The sequence below is a fragment of the Condylura cristata genome, unplaced genomic scaffold, assembly GCF_000260355.1.
Source record: "Condylura cristata isolate star-nosed mole 26May11 unplaced genomic scaffold, ConCri1.0 scaffold00008, whole genome shotgun sequence".
In the NCBI taxonomy this organism is placed as follows: Eukaryota; Metazoa; Chordata; class Mammalia; order Eulipotyphla; family Talpidae; genus Condylura; species Condylura cristata.
The window spans coordinates 22,384,857-22,406,550 of record NW_004567109.1 but is presented as its reverse complement, the minus strand read 5'-3'; the positions used below and the strand labels follow the sequence as shown (position 1 = coordinate 22,406,550).

At 41.5% G+C, this 21,694-nt stretch overlaps 1 long non-coding RNA gene across 1 annotated transcript in view; it reads left to right on the top strand.

Moving 5' to 3' along the window:
- The window catches only part of LOC105853396, a 52,662-nt gene extending 43,401 nt beyond the window's left edge, over nucleotides 1-9,261 (top strand). The window contains exon 3 of the long non-coding RNA XR_001145244.1: nucleotides 9,198-9,261. This is a non-coding gene — a long non-coding RNA (uncharacterized LOC105853396). The remainder of the gene's footprint in view (nucleotides 1-9,197) is intronic.
- The last annotated feature ends 12,433 nt before the right edge of the window (nucleotides 9,262-21,694 follow it).

Below are 21,694 nucleotides of genomic sequence, written 5' to 3'. Positions count from 1 at the left end.
ACAGAGAGGGGGGCAGAATTAACCTGTAATGTGGATGTATCAGAGATGGGCCTCTGGGACATAATTCAGTCATTAGGTGGAGCGCTCATAAATGGGGTTGTCCCATTGTGGAAGACACCCAAGAGAGTTCTTTATACCTTTTCCACCATGTGAGGGTCTAACAAGAAGACAGCAGTCTGTAACTCAGAGAGCCCTCATCAGAGCATCAGAGGCTCACCCAGCCTGGCACCCTCATCTCAGATTTCCAGAACTGTTTGAAACCAATTTCTATTGCATATAATCTACCAAGTCCATGGTGCCTTGTTAAAGCAGTCGAAACAGACTAAGATAACCCACACCCCTAGGAATTCTAGATTGGGAGTATACACAAAGGTTTCCCAGCTTGGATGCAAGAGGATTGATTACTTCCCATCGTATCCTTTGGGGGTGGTGGGAGTGACAATTCTAAAAAAGGCAACTGCTGTCAGCTAAATGGAATCCTTCCAAGAGGGGTGCAGATATGAGTAATAATCAAGCAACACCTGCAGCCTGGTAAGTGGGGGTTTGCAGGGGGCACCAGTAGCACCTGGTATAGTCCACCCCTTGTGCCATTCAGATCCATTGGTTTCCACTTGAAAATTACTTCATCCTCTCATGACCTCTGTTGGATTCTTGTTGGTCAGCATTTTGGGGTTCATGGGACAAGCTACAGTCCCCCTTATTGCAGTTGTTCCTGAGCCCATAACTGATACTCATCATCTCCCTTGTGGGCTGTCCTCTCTAAAATCCTGTCTTGGCTGGCATTTTTGCTGACCATGGTGGCTTGTCTGGTGGAATAAGACTTAAACCAGGGGTTCTGAGTCCCTGGTTATCATGCCTTTGCCAGGTCGTGGTAGTTGTACTTTCCAAGTTACAGTTAAAAGTGGACATTCGGGGCCCTCCCTGGTGGTGCAGTGGGTTAAAGCACTGCACTAAGAAGCTTAAGCCACTACCTCATGAGTTTGATCCCCGCCTTGCCTGGGGGTTGCCCACATGGCACGGCAGACCTCTCCTGACCCACCCGCTGCTCCTCTCAGCAGTGTACTTCGTCAATCTGCCTGTTCTGCTCCCCACTCTGTCCCTGGTGAATCCTCTCACCGTCCGCATCTCTGGCCTGTACCACAGTTCTGTGTGAATAAATAAATAAATCTTTAAAAAAAAAAAGTGGACATTCAGTCCTCTCTGATGGTGCAGTGGTTTGGGATGCAGCACTGCAAGCTGGCCGCAACCGCTTCCCAGTGCAAGTTTGATTCCCCACCCTGGAGGTGACCCCCATGGTGCAGCAGATCTCTCCTGACCTGCCTGCTGCTCCCCTCAGCAGTGTACTTCATCAGTCTGCCTGTTCTGCTCCCCACTCTGTCTCTGGTGAATCCTCTTACCGCCCCTGCAGTTCTGGCCTATAACCCAGTTCTGTATGTCTAAATAAAGAAATAAATTTTTAAAAAAAGTGGGCATTCATATACCAAGGCACACTCCAGCCAATTACCTGTCACATCAGTCACTCGTCACCCACACCCCTCTCTCACCCGTTAGATAACAGCATCCCCACTTCCTCATGATGATGGTCAAACCCCCTTCCCAGTAAGACAACTCCATTTTGTGTCTGTTTTTTTTTCCCCTTCATTATTTACCTCTTATTGGAATGAACACCTTAACCTGGCAGACAGCAGCTACAGCTTTAATTTTAGCAAAAACTCCGTCCCACATGGAAACATCTCTAGAACCGTAAACACTAATACTAATACTAAAGTGTTAGGTGTGAGAGACACTATTTCCCAAGAGACACTGGGAATAAAAGTGAGTGGGGTCATTCTTATTCTCTATCCCACCCCTAGGCTCCCAGACCTATGTATTCCATTTATTCAGAAACAGCCACATATTATGGCTCTTGATTTCAGATAGCTGCTACCTTTCCAGAGACAGTGTTCCACCTGTGCAGGGATTTATGCTCAGCTGTGCTTTCAAGAGATGGCTCTAATGTTCTTTCTTTCTTTTTTAAAGATCTCTTTATCTATCTATACAGAACTGGGGTATAGGCCAGAGGTGCAGGAGTGGTGAGAGGATTTACCAGAGACAAAGTGGGGAGCAGGACAGGGAGATAGATGAGGAGTGAGACAGGAGAGGTCTGCTGTGCTATGTGGATCACTTCCGGGGCCGGGGATTGAACTCACACTGAAGCAGCTGCAGCCAGCTTGCAATGCTGTGTCCTAACCTGCTGCGCCACCAGGGAGGGCTGGCTCCAATATTCTATCCAGCCTGTAGCTTCTAAGTGGTGTGCAGTGGGAGGGCCTGTGGGTCACATAGTCATAGGTGCACCTTGCTGCAGAGTGGAATTTTTGGTCTGAAGTGAATTTATGCAGGATCAGTTTCAGCATAGCAGCCAATTCTCTGAGTTCAGTGATGCTGCGGGTGACTGAGACCTATAGCAGGAAAGATAAATCCATACTTGGAATCTTTGTCCATCCTGATCAGGCGAACCATTGCCCTTTACAGGGTGGAAGGAAGTAAACTCGTGCTGATGTGCGACCATCCAGACCAGGCCAAGTTGCCTCATTGTCAATTCTTGCATATGAAAAGAGAAAGCTCCAATAAGCCTTCGGTGGATTTTACAGGCCTTTAATGCTGAATCAGGGAATAAGCCAGTGGGCAGGGAAAAGGCAACTGAGCCCACTGGTCACTCCCCACCAGAGCAGAGGAGCCCCTTTTATCCCTCGCACCTTGGCCAGGTGTCCACATTCACATGTGTGCGTGCTGTGCTCTCTGGGCCCTTGTGTCTGGGGTCGTTGGTACACATGCTCTGTGTGTATGCCACTCCACCCCGGGCCTCCACGACCTAGGAGGAATGCAGAATGCAAGGCCACAAGTGCTGGCCATAGGGTGGGAAAAAGCCTGAGTTAGCTCCATTTTCTCTAACAGTCACCAACTAGCTGGTTGGTGTCCACTGTTGACCTTTGAGGCTGGCAGGTTGAACATCTGCACAGCAGTAGCTAGTAGAACCTTGGAGACAGGAATTCCACCCCCCCTTTTAAAAAAGATTTATTTATGCATACAGAACTAGGGTACAGGCTAGAGGTGCAGGGGTGGTGAGAGGATTCCTCAGAGACAGAGTGGGGTGCAGAACAAGCTGAGGGGAGCAATGGGCGGGTCAGGAGAGGTCTGCTGTGCCATGTGCGTCACCTCTGGGGCGGGGATTGAACTCGTGCTGCAGTGGCTTTAGCTTCTTAGTGCTGTGCTTTTAACCCATTGTTCTACCAGGGAGGGACCCCTTTTTCTTTTAGACATTTCATTATTTAATTTTGCATAGAAGAGCTGGGGTGTAGGCCAGAGCTATGGGAGTGACAGGACTCACCAGAAACAGAGAGGGGGGCAGAACAGGTGGATTGACTAAAATATACTGCTGAGGGGGGCAGCAGGCAAGACAGGAGAGGTCTGTTGCACCATGTGGGTCACCTCCCTGGTTGGGAATTGAACTTAGGCTGTCTCAGTGGTAGCCTTGAGACTTAACCCCTAGGCCACCAGGGAGGCCTGAACACTAGCAGCCTTTATGCCACCCATTCTACACATGAGAACTGTAAGTTCAGGGGGTTCAGTGATTTGCCAGGGTCCCAGAGATACCTGTGGGCTGTCCAGCAGTCGCTGTGTGCTGTTTCTGCTGCCTCGTGTAGCAGCTCTCTGCTTTCAGACCTATTTTCAGGGTATCTATGAATAAAAGAAAAAACCCACCCGTGGTCGGTTGCATGTGGGTGAGTTGACTCGCCCTGAAATGCCATATGTAGATTGGTTTTAGCTTTTCAAAATAGACTGACTCAGGTAAACGTACAGTTCAAGGACCGGTGCGGGTGCGTGTCCTGCCTGACTCAGGCACTGATTCAGATGGTGAGCTGACTGTGGCCGGCAGGGTTTTTGAATCACATTGTAATGTTTTAGGGGTTCATTTATCCCTTTGCTCAGCATTGGTCTGGACTATGAAAAAACCTTCCAAATCATTCTCCTCCAAGCTCTGAACTTTCATTCTGTGCCCCACCTACATACTAGAGATCTTTGCGTTTTGAACTTTTCTGTCTTTCACTCTTGAACCCAGTCTGTCCTTGGAGAGTGGACTTCTCCAAAGTGTTTTTTTGGAGGATCTGGTTGGCTCAGAGATGTTAATTCAGTTTCTTAAGCTATTTATATGGAAGCCAGGACTTGTTCGCAAGTGGGTTGGCTTCAGAGTCTTCCCCCTTTTGCTGTGTCAAGCTAAGGGTGGTTCAGTGTGTTTCCTGCTGTTTATTGACATTTCCTTATGAGGAGCTAACACTAACTTATTTAGCAGTGTTAAGGAATTAATGCCTACTTGGAGATTGCATCAGAATTAAAATAGCAATTTGGATTCTAGTCCACTTTATTTGAACTGTTAAAAATTTATATGCCCAAAAATTATTTTGATGAAACTTTTATTTTCTTGGGACACAGGACCATTCTTTTAAATTTTATTTCTACTGGCTTACATATTAGTGGAGGTAGGTTTTCACAAAGTAGGGTAGAAATGTAAATAACTACATTTTTTATTGAGTAAAGATGAAAAACCACTGAATTCTATCATGCTGTATCGTTAATTTCCCTTCTAATGTGTGTGTTCATATGTAGGTATAGTTTTGCTTTAAAAAATAAACATACAGGATTGACTAAAAGAAAGTTTTAGGCTACACCTCTTACGAGGCTTTTTAGATCCCTCCAGTGATTCGCTCCTCCTCAGCCCTGAGCACTGAGAAAGGAGTTTGAGAATGTATGGAAATGACTGATCCCAAAGCAGGGTACCTTCCTCCTCTGTTCCTTCCTGGTTCATATTCTAGTTTTAATGATCTGTTTCCAGGGCTGTTTTAAAACTATCCAAGCTTATATTCAAACAAAAGTTAAAAGTGACTTTTTACTCCCAGGTGTTCCTTTGGGGAACACCTTTTCATTCCCATTAGTGAAAATGCTTCTGAGTTCACAGACCCTTCCTACCTGGCCAGAGCAGCTGTTTCTATCTTCTGGGCAGGAAGAGAGGCTAGCTCCTGGAAAACCAGCACACTTGTCAGCATAGTTAAAGAATTGGGCATTTGACGTGAATTTACATAGCTGGTTTATTGGCAGGGCTGACCTGGAGTGGCTGTAGTTACAGAAACTCCTGGAACAGACTCCTAGGCTGAATGGGCTCTCTGTTGCTGCCATTTAACAGAATCCTGACACTGTAAGTGTGATGGCTCTTGCTTACCATTAGCCTGAATGTCTCCTAAGAACTTGCCCCCACACTGTCCGTTTCCAATCCTGACCTTCTGCAAGTGGGCTGTCGCTGCAGGTGGCCTGTGGCTGCTGTGAGCGTGGGGATCCAACCTTGCTCTCTTGTGGGCAGTGTGCGTTCTCTTTCTCAGCCTTTCTCCCAGGCCGGCCTCGGCAGATGCGGAATAGGTCCAGGCTTGGGCTACCGAGAAAAAAATCCAGTGTGGGGCTGCCTTTGCTTTTCACTTTCTCAACTGTTATCATTTCCCACAGGAAATTTATCCAGACCTGGGAAGCCATTGACACAAGAGCCTTGCAGTGTTAGCACCAAAGGGGTAATGACTCCCTTGGTGAATTCAGTCTTTGCTGTTGGAGGTGACTCCTGGCTACCAGTCTAGGTCATTTGGAGAGGAAAGACAAAGTCCCAGGCAGCCTCTTTGTCCTTGTGACTGTGGAAAGGCTCCCAATTCTCCTTTAGTTTCCAAATTGCCACCAGAAATCATTTAAGTCCCAAAGGCCCTGTATAGCCCCCAACCCCCCGTCACTCCCATATGTGCCCCCCTCCCACAATGATTGTATTCCTCTGTCCATTTGCAGTTTTAATTATGCGTTTACTCAATGGGCTTCCCTTCTGGTTAACTTCTCTTGGTAACTCATTAAACCTCTGAGTCACACATTCATTATTAAAGAGGGAAAAAATTGAAAGAACAAAAAGGACTGTGCCCTGGGAGCAGCGTGGGGGTGGATTGCTGTGGTTTAAGTGAGGCTGAATCTCTGGGGCCTCCACTGGCTCCTGGCCCTGTCTGAGGTGTGGCCTGCATCGCTGGTCGCCATGCTTCATGCAGTGAGGTCATTTGTCCCGGTTGGTTTAATATGAGTTTTTGCTGTTGCAGGAGACGGGCTTACAGTTTTGGTGAAAGTGCTTCTCTCCTACTTAACTATGCCCTCTGAACTGAGGTGGTCTCAGAACAACAATGGAGCTACTAATTAAAAAGGAATTCCAATCTTAACTTGCATCTCTGAAAGAACATTAAAGAGAACCAATTCGTAACCCACAGAGACACTTCTTAATATTCTCTTGCCTTCCTGCCACAATTTTTCCCAAACCACTCTGACCTCCCTCCCCACCTCAGTCTACCAAGCGCAGGCTTTTCTCCCTCCCCACCTCCCCAAGGTCAGTATTTTGACTTCTTTGGGCTGCTTTCAGCCTTCTGTAGAATAGGGTTTATGGTAGCCTGTGGCTACCATGCCAATTAACATTGCTGTGAGAATAAAATATAAAATATATAAACACCTTCTACAAATATGGTATGTCCTATAAATATGCCCCTAAGACTATGGTGAGAATAAAATATAAAATATATAAACACCTTCTACAAATATGGTATGTCCTATAAATATGCCCCTAAGATTATGGTGATGGCACATGAGTGAATTTCAACTGAGATGAAAAACATGTACAAAATGAAGAATGATGTATATATATATATATATATATATATATATATATATATATATGCACACATATATAATTTAAAATTATTAAAAAATCAACATTATATATATAAAAAAAACACACCCCTAAAGATTAGCTTCTCCTTTAATTTTCAGTTCAGCATCCTTAGCCTTGATTTTCCACTCATGGAAACACTAGAGGAAAAAAAAAAACCTAGAAGCTGAGAGAAAAACTCCTGAATAATAGTAACAATGGCTGCCATTTACTGAGCTTGATGTACCCAGAGCTCTCCTGGATTCTTTGGAGCATTGTCTGTTTAATCCTTACACCACCGGAGGGGTAGTTGCTATTATTAATTCCAGCTCTCAAAGGAGGAAACCCAGACTTGGAAAGAGGAAGCAATTCGCTGTAGGCCACAGCTAGCTGGAATTCAAACTCAGGCCTAACTGAATTCCATGACCATGGTATAATGGTTTTCAAAATTCTGCATGAGGTGGTACCGCAGGCTCCCAGGAAGACTTGTGTTCTCTGTGGGTTTTGACTCAGAAGGACCATGACCTCCTGCTCAGAGACTCAGGACCTCTGATGATGCGTGAACTGCCCTTGAAAACAGCTGCAGGGGTGGAGTTGGCCCCACAGCCCGGGTGGAACCAGGGCCCATGCAGAGGTGAAGGCCCTGAGGCCTCCTTGGTATTCAGTCAGAGACAGAGAGAAATGTATTTTTCTGCAAAGGTTGGCATTTATTTCTTAATAATCAGTTAAAAATTTATGCAGCCTCCCTAATCAGCAAAACAAAGGCTTTCTGGACTTGTATGTGTGCTAGAAACTACTAATGAGTTCTTGGGGATTTAACACTGACTCTAGGATACAAGTGGAGCCAATATATCTGCAGTCAGTAAATACAGACTTTGCCAAAATACTTTGGCTCCCAGGGAACCTTTAAATACTGCACACAGCCTGTGACATACCTGTCCTAGAGAATCTGAGGGTGAGATGAAGATGTGCAAGGCTGCCAGGGTGCCACTGTCCCATCCTGGGTGGTCTGGATCTTCCTGGTAGCCCTGTGCTGTGCTTATAGACCCACCCCTGAGCAGTCCTCCATCTGAAGTCCCCTCTCAGGGTAGAGTCCCAGTTATGTAATTCAGCTGTGCCAGGGGCCAGGATGTCATGTTGAGCTTGGCACCTAGTTTAAGGGCCAAGAATTCCTGGGTTCCAACACGTCAGCAGCAGGAGTGTCTGCAGCACCCGGGGGCCTGTGCCAGAGGCCTGTTTCTGTGCATGCAGGACTCACTTCCAGTGTCGATTCACTGCTGTTCTTTTCTCCTTCTCTCCAATTTCTTTCTCCTTATTATTCTTTTTCTCCTTCATCTGCTTCATTCTTCTGTTTTCTCTTTTTCCTCATCTTCCTTTCTTTTTCACTCTGAAAGTGGATGTAGCAAGAAAATAGTCAAGGAAATTGGACTGGTCATTCATTCATTGCTCAGTTATAAAATATCCTTTAGGCTGGGAATTTTAAAAACACAGTGTCATGTGGACAGTAACCGAGGCTGTGCTTCAGAAGAACCAAATGCCGGCTGTGGCTCTGCCACCAACTTACTGCAGATTCCACACCCCGAAGCCCACCATCCACTTGTCCTTCTTCCAGTACTTAATTACCTCTGTGTTTAAGGCCTCCAGTGTGTCTGTCTGTAGTCTCCAAGTGGCAAGACAAAAGCAAAGTCATGTATTTGTAATATGGAGTTTCCAGTGCAATGAGGAGCAGAAACGAGGGGATTATAACTTGTAGATTCCATCCTAATGCTATTTCCTTTTCCTCCCATGATGTTCCGATATGATTTGAAGCTCACTGGCTAACAAATATCCTTATGTAAATGGCCACCTCTATTACATGCTTAAACAGAGACTATATTATCTTGTTAAGAAAGCACCTCTTTTATTTATATGAACCAAATAAGATCATTTGCTATAACAAAAACTCCAAGAATTTAAAATACAGAGTTTTATTTTTTTAATTGACACACTTTATTTTTAGAGCAGATTTAGGTTTATGGAAAGCTGGTTAGGAAATACAGAGAGTGACCACTTACCCTTTCCCCTTGCTGCCAGTCCCCCTGTTATTTACAGTTTGTATTAGTATGTTATACATGCTAAGTTTTACCTTGGGAAAATAAATTCTTCCTAGGTGGTTTCTCAACTTCAATAGTAACTTGCAATACAGTGATTTTTCCTGTGGGCATAGAGGGGAAAGATAGTTAGTGTTCTACTCAGAATCATAAAAGAAAACATTATGGATCTGTGCCAATCCATGGCTTTGATTAAGAACAGTCATCAAAATCTTAGGAACACCTTTTAAATTAATCAGCTGTGTGTAATTCCTGATTATGAAAATCTCAGGGGACATAGTAGTCTCAGAGTAGAATGAGTCTATTGAAAATGCTCCCAGAGACTTTTCAGTAAAAAGTCAACTCTGTCTTTTCCTTAGGTGACCCTGAGTGGCTGTGCCTGAGAAGATGGCCTTGGTTAAAATTGTGATATATTAATCAAAGGTATTAAAAATTTTAACACTGAAAAAATATTTGCATGACTCAGTTTCTTTGCTTTTTTAATTTTTAGAATTGTAATAAAATAAACATTACATGATCTTTGCCGTTTTAACAGTTTTCCAGTATGGGTTCTGCGGCGTCAGGTGCATATGTACTGGTAGTACAACCAGTGCCTCCATCCAGCTCCACAAGGCATTCATCTTCCCAAGGAGAAGCCCTGAGCCATTAAAAAGTAGCCCTCATTCCTCCTCATCCCCACCCCTGGCAACTGATTCTACTTCTGCCTCTGTGAAATTGACTGTTCTTAGGAAATTCATACAAGTGGAACCATGCAGTGCTTGTCCTTTTTGACTGACTTATTTCACTTGACGTAATATTTTCAAGGTTCATCTCTGTTGTGGTATGGGACAGAATGTCCTTCCTTTTCTAGACTGAAAAGCAATCCATTGTAAGGCTATCCCATAATTTGTTTACACATGCATCTGCAGTATACTTGGACTGCTTCCTTATTATCTTTGCTTTGCAACTAGAAAATTACTCTTCAGTCAAATATTTTACATATCATTAAGAAGCTCTGACTTCCTTGAATTCTTCAGCATAAACATAAAATCCGCAGCCAGTAGTTTTAAGATGCCAAAATTGTTACCAATTTGTATTATGGTAATTGTAGAGATTGAGAATTGTACGGTTCTAAAATGGATCTCAGATAGATTCTGTTTTCCAAAGGTGACTGGACTAGCTGGGAAAATAAATAGGTTACTCAAATAATATTAATAATTCCTATGTGAGCAGAGTAGATTGGATGTAGGGTGGAGTGGGCATCAAGAAGTAAGATTGGCATGTTTGTCTGGGGGAAGACTCCAGAGTATTGAAACCAGGCTGAGAAGTCTGAAATAGTGACAGACACCTAGTGAGAATTCAGGGTTTTTTTGTTAACTAATTGAATATAGCATTCTATATGTTCCTGATATGAGAAAAAAAGTCAGTGATGATTACTTTCAGCATTTAAAAGTATGCTGAAGTGTCTACATATTTAAAGCTCAGCTACATATTTTATTAGAAGTAGAAATAAGAGCAAAAAATGTAGTATATGAAGTAGTGTATCAGAAATGCTGTTATGAATAAAATAATTTTTCATTGGTATTAATATATATTTTCTTATATATATGGCTCAGCTATCATCTTTATTAATATTTTTTAAATAAAAAGCTGATACTTTAGGTGAGGTACTTTAGTCTAAAATAAAATGGTTAATAATGTGATTGAATTTTTAGTAATGAAAATCTCTCAATGATGAGCATTGAGCAATGGCACATACAGATGATTTGGAAACTGCAGATATGCACTTAGCTGAATAACCTTGAGAATGTCCTATACCTTGTTTTTTTTTCACTCCCAAATAAGAAGATTGTTCAATCTGTAAGGTATTTTCCAGATTCCAGATGAAGCTGTGTGTTTCTGTGATAAATCAAAGATTGCTAGTGCAAAGATTCTGATGTTTGGTTTTTAAGTACATGACTGATTTGATTGAAAACAAAAACAATAAAAAAAAAAAACCCTAATAGAAACTATCCATTAGAAAAGGAAAGACAGAATTGTATGGTCCTGTACCTGCTACCTGTATTGGTAGACTTCCCAATCCTTCTAGCAAAGTGTAGCAATTACTTTAAAAAAAAAAAAAAATAAAGGAGGAAGGAAGAAAGATCAAAGGGAAAGGAGAGAAGCACTTCATCCCAGAGATGGTGGCCCTCCCCATCTTATGCCGGCCTCGTCAGCACCTGGCTGGTGGACAGCACCAAATCCCCTCTTAAATTCTCATCCTGGAGTTTTCTGAGAAAGCAGTTTCCATGCTTTAAATAAATAAGATGAAAGCAGGGAAAGTCACACAAAGGGCTTCACAGGTAATGTTATAAATCTTAAATTGGGTGCTGGTTTCAAAAATGTCATCTCTCCCTTATTTTTTTTTCTCCCTTATATTTTATATAATAATGCACATTACACAAATTATTCTGTATCTGTCAACTTTTCCATCATAAAATTAATGAATTAAAATTGTGTATTACATTAACATAAAATGAAGAGATGTTTCATTTAACACGAGTCCTTCTCACGTTATTCCGGGGCAATAATTAAGAGACAATTACCTGTCATTCCTAAAGAGTTTCAGTAACAGATCCTCCTCCCTCTATAGTGCAAAAAAATGAGTAAGCCAACAAGGAAGTAGTAAAGATCTCATGTAAGAACAAGAATGTGAACAGGAAAATGGTATATATTCCCTGTTTTTATGGAACTAGAAAGACCTCTGGCATATGACAGGTTTGTGAGACGTTCCTTGAAACAGAGGTCCTCAGTCTTAAGACGTGCCAGGTGAGTACTCACTCTTACAGTGAAGCCTGAATCCATTTCCCTCTTTTTGTATTAAGTTTGTAAGAATGTGTCTAAGAACCAGGTTGTCATTGACAGAAGACAAAAGCTTCCATGACTCTTCATTCTTTTTGTAGGTTTTCCATTTGCATCTCTGATCTTTGACTTTTATGCCTGAGGGCAGGTCCAGGGAACCACTGACTTCCAGACTCCTCTTTCTAGACCTATTGTTTGTCAGCTCACACCTTTTCTTTGTGTTTGCACTAGGCAGTGTGAATCATGAAGAAGCTCTCCCAGGTTTAGTTTACTCTGGATTATCCAGTTTCCCCATCACATTCCTTCACCTCCCCTGGCCTCCTTCTTTCTCCTGCCCACTTTCACATCCCTTCCTGGCTTTTAGCACATGTTTATCAAGCACCTCTATGTGTCAGTCACTGTTTTGGGTGGTGGGGATAGAAGAATAAAGCCACATAGCTGTGCCTTGGACTAATACATGGTAGGGAGAAGGAAGGAAAGAAGCTACCAAGCAGATAACTAGAGAAACTGACATACATATTTTGGACAGAGAAGATGAGGTGCTTGAGAGGCAATTAACAGGATGACCTACTTTAAACTGAGTGATCAGGGAACTCAGTTTTGAGGAGATGGCATTTAAATTGCAACTCAAGGGAGCAGTTAAGTGAAGAGAGGACAGAGGTTCTCAGGCAGAAGGTAAAGTATGTGAAACAAGGAAGAACATCAACAATAGAGGTGGTGCCACATTCTAGACACACACTAAGGTGTTAAAGGAAAAAAGTTATTTGACTTTCGCCAAGTGGAATACTCTGTACCAATCTGTCTACTCTCTTAGTCATCGATGGAAGTATGTGGTCTGTTGTCCAATGGACATATAGTATGACTGTCCATGGTGTCTGCCAGGAAGCCAAGTCAGCCCTACCTCACATTCTGGAAAGTCCACTGGTGGGGCTTGATTTTCAGGGGTTCAGTGTTCTAGACCAGGGCTGTTCAATAACTGGGAGCCACACACTTTACTTCAATATGTAGCCAAAAAAATTATTCGTGAAAAAGTTTACATTCTATTTCCATACTGAGTATGTGAAAGCCAGTGTGTCTTTTACTCTTCTAGAGCATCTCAGTTTTTAGGAGTCCCATTTCAAGTGCTCAGTGGCTGTGTACATGTGGCTTCTGGGAACCAAGTTGGACAGGGTGGGTCAAGGCTTTTCTTAATCTTTCAATTTTATTTTATTTTTTTAAAGATTTATTTATTTATGCATACAAGAACTGGGGTACAGGCCAGAGATACAGGGACTGTGAGAGGATTCATCAGACACAGAGTGGGGGAGCAGAACAGGTAGATCAATGAAATACACTGCTGAGGGGAACAGTGGGCAGATCAGGAGACTTCCATGTCATATGGGTCACCTCCCTGGGTGGGGGATCAAACTAGTGCTGAAGCAGCTTTAGCTAAGAAGTGCTGTGCTTTAACCACCAAGAAGGGCCTTAGTCTTTCAATTTTAATACCTATGAGAATGAGTTAGATTTAGTCTCCTTAGAACTCTGAACTGGCTCTCTAAGAGTCTTGTTGAACCAACATTGTGACCAGGAAGAGAATGATGTACCAATGGTTTAGCCCCAAATCACATGCTGTACCCCATAAGTGTATGAGAGGGGTAGGCCCTCACCAGACTTGATTTATAGGTTTGTTTATGTTTATTTCTATATAACCATTTGTTATTTTAGACTACTTCGTATTCATTTGTCTGGCCTGGGATGATGTGTTTGAGAATTCTGTTCTTGTCACACAGAGCAAGACTGGAAGGCAGACAGTTAATGGAAATTATTATGTCTGGGGAGTGATATTCTAAGGATTTTAAAGGGTCACACTTTTCTGTTTTATCTATTTCACTTTTTGCTACGGTCATGTACTATTTTAATTTTTGCTTTTATTGAAAAATATAAGCTCAAGTTGGCCCATTCTAAAAAGGTTGAGGCCAAAAGGGGACTACAAATAAGGGAGTCCGTATCTCTCACAGACATTTCTTCATGAACTCTACCACCATGAGTTCACAGGAATGTTTGTGAGCGTCTACAAAAAGTCTCCTTGTGGGGCACTGCAGGGAAGGGACAGAAATTACTGTATGGTATGGGGGCAAGGAATTCCACCTGGTGATCAATAGCCTTGATTTGTGTGGCATGTAAGTGTGAGGGGAGGGATTGTATTACCTACTGAGTACTGGTAAATTCCTACTGAACCTAGAGAAAGGAAACAGAGTGTTGGATTTGGTTAAACAAAACAAAACAAAACAAAACAAAACAAAACAAAACAAAACTCTACACTGTATATAAACTTTAAATATAAGACAGATAGGTTAAAAATAAAAGGATCAAAAAAGATGTTATGTGAACACTAAAAAATATAAATCTGGAGTCATTATATTAATAGTGAACAAAATAGACTTCAGAACAAGGACTATTATAAACAGTAAGAGGCACATTAATAGTTATAAAGGGCTCAAGTACCCAAAAAGTGACAATGTTAAATATATATGTACCTAATAAAAGAGTTTTGAAGCACATGATAGAAGTTCTGATGGCATTGAAGGTGAAATAAAAAACTTCATAATTATAGTTGAGAACTTCAGTGTTTCTCAGTAAATGATAGAACAAGTAGGAAGAAAAGGACTATAGTGACATGAACATCATGATCAACCAGTTTGACCTAATTGACATTTATAGAACACACACCCAACAACATGGCCTTCTGTAGGGAACCTGGAACATTTACCAAAAAGTACTATATTGAGGCCTAAAAAAAACCTTTACAATAAAAGAATAGAAGTAATAGAAAGTAGGTTCATCAATAATAATTTAATTAAACCAGAATTAGTTACAGAAAGACATCTGGAAAATACCAAAGTATATGGAAATATTAGCACGTGTCTAAGAGGAACTCCTAAGGGAAGCAAGAGTGAATGAAAAGGAAATACAATGTACCAAATTTGTGAGATGTTGCCACAGCTGTGCTGAGGGAGGGAGAATTATGGCATTCAATGCTTATATTAGAAAAGAAGAACCTTGCCCAATCAGTAGTAGAAGCATCCACTTAAGTAACAACAACCTTCCTGGTGGTACAATGGATTAGGGCACAGCACTGCAAGCTAGCTGCAGCCACTTCAGTGCAAATTTGATCCAGGGCCCTGGAGGTGACCCACATGGCGTGGCAGGTCTCTCCTGACCTGCCCGCTGCTCCCCTCATTGATCTGCCTGCTTTGCTTCCCACTCTGTCTCTAGTGAATCCTCTCACCTCCCCCTTTACCGCTCACCTGTACCCCACTTCTGTATGCATAAATAAATATTTTCAAAAGTGGTATTACCCAGTAAAAGGAACCAGATTTTTTTTTAACAGTAGATTCTAATACTGGGCAGGAAAAATATGAAATGATTCTGGAGTACCTTAGCCTGCCACACAGTAAGGAAGTGCTTTTCAGCACCAACAAAACAATAGTGAGCGTATGTCAAATACAGGTGTCAATGTGTGAATGAACTCTCAGTGTTCAAAGCTGAAAAAAGAGAGCTGAAAAATTAATAAAAGGTATTGTTATAACTCAATGAATAAAATAAATATCTGTGTTTAGACTGGTAAAGATAAAAGTCGATTAATCTGGCTATTTAAGGGGGAGAAAGGACAACCCTTCTCTTTGGAAGAATTCCAATTAATAAATAGAAAGATATGAGGCAAATAGAAAATCACCATTAGAACACCACAGAATTGTAGTGGACAGGTTACCCAAAGAATGCTAAAATCGTGGGTGAAACTTTAAGGAGAAACAAGACATTTCCACCATCTCAATAGTCAGAGGTTAGAGGAGACCAAGAACCTCAGACAAAGCCAAGGTGGAGTCCTGAGTTGCAGACTGGAACTAAAAAAGGGCAGAAGTGGGAAACCTGGTAAAATTAGAGAAAAATCTATAGTTTAGTTAGTAGAATGCATTGATAGCAATTTCCTGGTTTTGGTCATTGTGTTGTGATTATGTAAACTGTTAACACTGGGTAAAGGCTGTGTGGGAATTCACTCAATCTTCACAGCTCTTTGTTAAGTCTAATATTATTTAAAAAAAACTAAGGAACTTTAATGAAATAATCCCAAAAGAAAGAAGCAAAGACTCCCTTGTGTTATAAGAGCACAGAATGGACACCTTTATGAGGTAAATGAGACTTGAATAAGCTAATTATTTATGGATGTCTTGCGCGCTAAGTTCACCCAGATGATTCACTACACTCTTAGGGCAGAGCCTGAGAACTACTTGATGGACCATTTGACTCAACTCATTTGAAGACATCCCTTTTTTAGGGACATTCTTTCCATTGTTCGCTATCTTACTTTGGCTTGTTTTATCCTCTCTCAACAAGGTTTTGGAAGTGATGAGGATCTTAGAATACTTTACAGACACCTACTTTTTCAAAAGCTAATTTTCTTTATCCTTCTAAGAGAAGGATGAATTTTCTTCCTCCTCTCCTTTCTTTTACTGAATGTGAACATGGAGGGGTATTGGAAGGGTGTGAAAATTGTTCATCTTCTAATTTCAATTGTTTCTAGCCAACACAGCTTTTATTTATTTATTTTAAAATTGGATTTGCAGGGTGCTTGATCATTCCAGCTTTCTTTCTTCTAAAATTACATTTACTAAGGTAATATTGGTTTAAAGCTGTAGATCTTTAGGGTTATAAGTTCACCTCTTCAAATAAATGTTATCACACCATGGCCACCACCAAAACCCCCATAATCTTTCAGCATAGCCTCAATGGGCACCATCCGCACTTTGCTCACCATCCAGAACACTCCCCTTCTGGGGACCTCATTTCTGCAGTCAGATTTGTAGGATTTGTTTTGGTTTGTGTTGTCTGTTCCTTGCTTCTTTCCTTTATATGTCACATATGAATGAAATCATCTAGTATTTATCTTTCTTCTTCTGACTTAGTTCACTTAGCATAATTGCTACCAGTTCCTTTCTTGTTGCTGCAAATGGCAAGATTGCATTTTTGCACCCCCCCCCACTGGTGAATCATATTCCATGGTGTACATTTCCTTATATTTCTCCACTCACCTCACTGGGCACTCAAGTTGCTTCTATTGCTCATCTACTGTAATAGCCTTTAACATAGGAATGCATATACATCTTTAAATATGTGCTTTTTATATTTTTCAGGTAGATACCTATGGGAGGGACTGCTGGATCATATGGTGGATGTGTTAGTCCTCTTTTGCTTACACTATGCTATTTCACACATTTTAGTCTTTGCTGGACCTCAGGCATGTGAGTTACTGACCTTAGGTGAATGTAATAAATTGCATGTAATTTATGGCATTTATTCATGATTTTTGCTATCAGAGTTCTTTTCCAATCTGATCAAAATTCCTATTCCTGCTCCTTTGGAGCTGTGGTCTCAGACATGTATGAGTTTCCCACATTTATCCTTGCAGTAGGCTCTGTCCTTTGCAGTGGGCTGTGGGTCCCCAGAAAAGACCAGCCCATCCTTGCACGCTATACACTCCCATAGAGTTTATCCAGCCAGAAAACATAAACTGCCCAGAAGCCAGGTTGTCGGGGACGGGCCCCGATCATGGGCCCGGAATTTGTCAGTCGACAGAAGTTGCATAGCTTGTGTTACAAGGTCCACATGTACTGTCCGGGTGCAGGATGGTATGTGCCCAGGGTACCACTGGGGCACGTGACTGCCACGTCACTGCCTACCCAAGGTAGGTTTTCTCCCCACAGCTGAGGCGCTCATTTTGTACTATGACATACTCCTTTTGCACTGGAAGCTTCTAACACTGGAGGACCTTGCCCTATCATATATCTTTTTAAAAAGATATTTATTTACTTATGCATCCAAGAACTGAGGTGTAGGGCAGTGGTATGGGGGTGGGCACTTCTTGAGTTAGGTTCACCTCCTCAAATTCCTTATGTTGACTGGACACTTCTTGAGTTAGGTTCTTGGACTATTTTTATCTTTGATGCTAAATCCTTAAGAAATGTTGGGTATACAATTCAGGTGTCCAAAGGAAAGTGGGCTCATGCGGACTTAGACAAAGAGTCATTTGCATGGAATATGTCTTGTTTGTGTAAACTGAACAGATTTTTATAATGTATGAATAAGAAGTAATACTTAATATTTTTCAAATAGCTAGGCAGAGTTTTTTAATTAAATACTACATTCTTTCCCTCACTAATTTTAAAATTCAGTTTTTTACTACTTATCTGTCATAAAGCAAATACCGTGCTTGTATCTGTTCCTTGATTTCATTCTGTTCCATCAGTGCATTTTGTAGGTTTTTGCAATTGTGATATACTGTTTTATTTACTGTAACATTAAAGTATATATTTATAATTGCTAAACTCTGGCTCCCTTTAGTCTTTCTTTTCAACTTTGTTGGAGAATGGCTCTTTTGCTCTTTTCTCTGTCATGTATTTAAGTTTAAAAACATTTATTATATTGATTTTAATGTAGTCTTGGGAAGAGAGGAGATGGAATTGTGTGCTTTCTTATTCTGTTTTTATTTGAGTAGTTTTACTTACACATCTTTATTGAGACTTTCCAAATTTCCATAACAACATATGGAAATTTGATCCAGATTATTTTTGTATATGGGAGTGTATGTATGTACATATACATATATACTTAGAATGTTGACATGTGTATATATATATACACTAATGCATAGTATCATTAATATTTCATATATAGTAAATATATAATCCAATAACATAGACTGTTTATATTTAATTACATGTAATTTATAATAACCTGATTATAGGATAAATAAAATATAATCATACAATTATAAAATAATATATAACATATAGTACAGTACAGAATATATTACTATAGATAACATAGGCTTATAAGATGAATATATAGTATATCATTATATGCAATATAACAGTATAGTATGCAATATGATTATATATAATATAATTATATACATCATATTTAGAATCTTTTTTCTAACAAATTAAAATTTCCAAACATATTATCAATTATTTTTATACTTAGCTCTACATTTTTGACTTTATTCCTTATTATATCTTTTTATATAATGCATATTTTCCTTTCTTGAGTATTTTAACTTAATTTTCTTTCAGGTAATTTTTAAAAACCTAATAAAGTGTATTTGGGGGCTGTAATTTCTGTCTTTGAACGTGCTTTTCTTTTGTGATTACATATGAGGTAAATTGTTCTTTGGCAACTCATAGAAATCTTGAGGAATAATAATATTCAGTTGTTATTAAAGTTGTGCCAATTGCCTTTTAGCAGAATGTTACAGATGAGAAGTATGTTGCCATTCAGATTTTCTTTCCTTTTAAGCAGCTTGATTTTCCTCCCCAGTCAGGAAACTTGTCCTTATTGCCCTTTTATCTCCTTATTGCCCTTTTATCTCAGACTATCTGACTGAGAATTGTGTGCCCAGTGCTCACAGGCCCTGGGATCTAAGGCAAGAAGTCTTTCTTCCACTCAAGGAAATAATTCTGTTTCTTCCCCAGCAATTGCTTTTCCCTTTCACTAATAATGTTCTAGAATCCCATTAGACTAATCCTGGATATTTTGGGTCTCTCTGTTATATCTTAAGTCCTACCTGATTATTTAAATGTCTTTTTCCTTTCCTTTTATTATAGTACCCAAAATGAGCTGAGTTCCTGCCTATGTAACCTCTGACTTCTACCCATTTTGGGATAAACCTTCCACTTCCCAGAGAAGCTGTGAAATAGCCACCATGTCTCGCTGTTCTTTGTGGAGAGAACTGCCTGGTTCCCAATGTCCTTTAATTTGCCTCTGAACTGAAGCTATGACTCTCTCCCAATCTCTGTGTAATTGTCTGGACTTGAGACTTTCTAGGCTCTTTTTCTGGAAGTGTGTGCATTTTCTTTCTAGGGTGCCTGTGCAGAATCATGCCTGAACTTATCAGCACAGCACTTTGCTTCACCCCCATGCCATCTAATTTATATTTCTCCATGTTCTTTACAACATTGGCAGCTTTCTCTGGTCTTGTGCTGCCACTGATGTTGTGGTCATGTAGATGCTCTGAGTTTGGAGGGGTGGGTGGGATGGGAGTAGCTCTGTAAGCCTGATTTACCAATCCCCCAGAGCAGAGCCAGAACGGGGGCTGGTTGGGGCATCCTCTGGATGGCTACACCAATGAACTTTCAGTCTTTTGTAGCATAGGAGACTTTTCTCCCAAGTCTAAAGAATACAAATTGCATAATGAAAGATTTGAGAAACAACTTTTACAAAAAAGTGCAGAGAGATCAGGTTTAATTTAGACAGGAGAACAAAATGAAGCAAGACAAATGGTGAGTTGTATTAAACTTGCTGAAGATGCAGCAGGAAAGACTGAGCTGAAATTATAGCCAGTGATCCAGCTTGGTCACTGCAAAGGCCATTTAACACTGACTAAGTTGTGTGGCATCACAGGCAATGAAAAGCCAAGTCAAGAAGCCTTCTTTTCTGGTGAGTTTTCTGAAGGGTTGAGAGCTTTCTGTTTAAAAGATGATAGACTAAATTGCCTTCTGTTAGGATTATGATACCTTGGTGCCTGTGAAATTAGATGCGGAATATGTAGCAGTAGCAGGTAAACTCCTGCAGGTAAAAATCTGCTTTCCACCAGCCTTACTGATGACTTCTGTGTGTGTGTTTTTTTTTTTTAATGTCAGGAGAGCCTTTTTTTTTTTTTTCAGGAGTGCTTTTTCAGATCTCTAAAACCAAATGGAGAAAATCTCTTCTGAGTATGTCATGAAGAAAGGGTGTGCCAAGCTCTTTCAGGCAGGTGGGGCAGCCAGGCTCTGGCTTCGCTGAGACAGCCTTCACAGCCTCCTGTTGGTTCCTTCTCCCTGGGGAAGGTGGAGAGAGAAGCCAGGAGAGGGCCTGGGAACTGGAGCGGGAGAGGAGTGACAGCTCCCTGTGGTAGGTCTGCGCCTTGTCACAGAGCATCCTGGCTCAGGTCTGTGGTGGCCACGGGAGAGCCAGCTGCAGGCCGTGTGGCTGGTGACATTTCCGGCTGTCAGTGGCCAGCCAATCAGTGACAGGCATCGCTAGCTAGGGCGATGACACATGAAATATGATAATTTTCTGCTAAAGAACCATGGAAAGGGGTGGGGGAAGGGATGTGCAAATGTGAGCACCTGCACAAGGTAGGAAGGTGACTGCACTGGTTTCAGCTGCTTGCCCAACAAGATGAGGCAAGAGGAGGAGGGGGCTCTGATTCCAGGGCAGAGGGGCTCAGCGGGCTGTGTGCTCAGCGGGGCTGCTGTCCAGGTGAGCAGCCAGGGCTGCTGGGAAGAAACCAGACTAGAAGCAGCCAGTGCTATTCAGAAGCTCTGGGGCTCCCTCCTGGGGTGAAAAAGAAACTGGAAAAGGCATTTTTCTTTCTTTCAGACATAAGTGAGGTTAGAAGTTTGATTTCTTCTTACGTTACCTCTTTAAAAGGTAAAAACAAGACTGGAATAAACTTGTGTGGGTGGCAATGGTCCTTGAGGAATATCTGCAGAAGAACAGCTGGGCCGGGAGTTCTTCACTTCCCTCCCCGACTGACTAACCCCCCCCCCCACACACACACATCATTTTTCTTAACATACCCTTAAAAAAAAAAAAAAGGGAATAACAAAACTGTGTCCTTAACAAAATCTTGAAGAAGGATCTAAGGCTTGAATCCTGGAGACTCTGAAGTTTCATGGGGTAGATTTGATTTCCTGATTCTGGTTGGGGGGTGGGGAATGTGTTTGGAACAAGATCTGGGCCTTGGTTCCATTCTAAGTTAGAAGTAGATTGGGCTGAGGACACCTATCACCTGGGGCTACAGGGCAGTAGAGAGCTGGCTTGACTTTGGGAGCCTGAGGGCCCCACTCCCTTTCACCTCCGTGGCAGGCATCTTGGCTCATCCGCAGTTAGCGGCCTGGGAAGTCTGCACCCTTGCTGACACCAGTCCCCTACAATGACCTGTGAGTGTGCTCTCAGAAGGGGAGGCTCCTTGTGTTTACATAATGTTCTGATTAGTCACTGGGAGACTAGTGCTGCA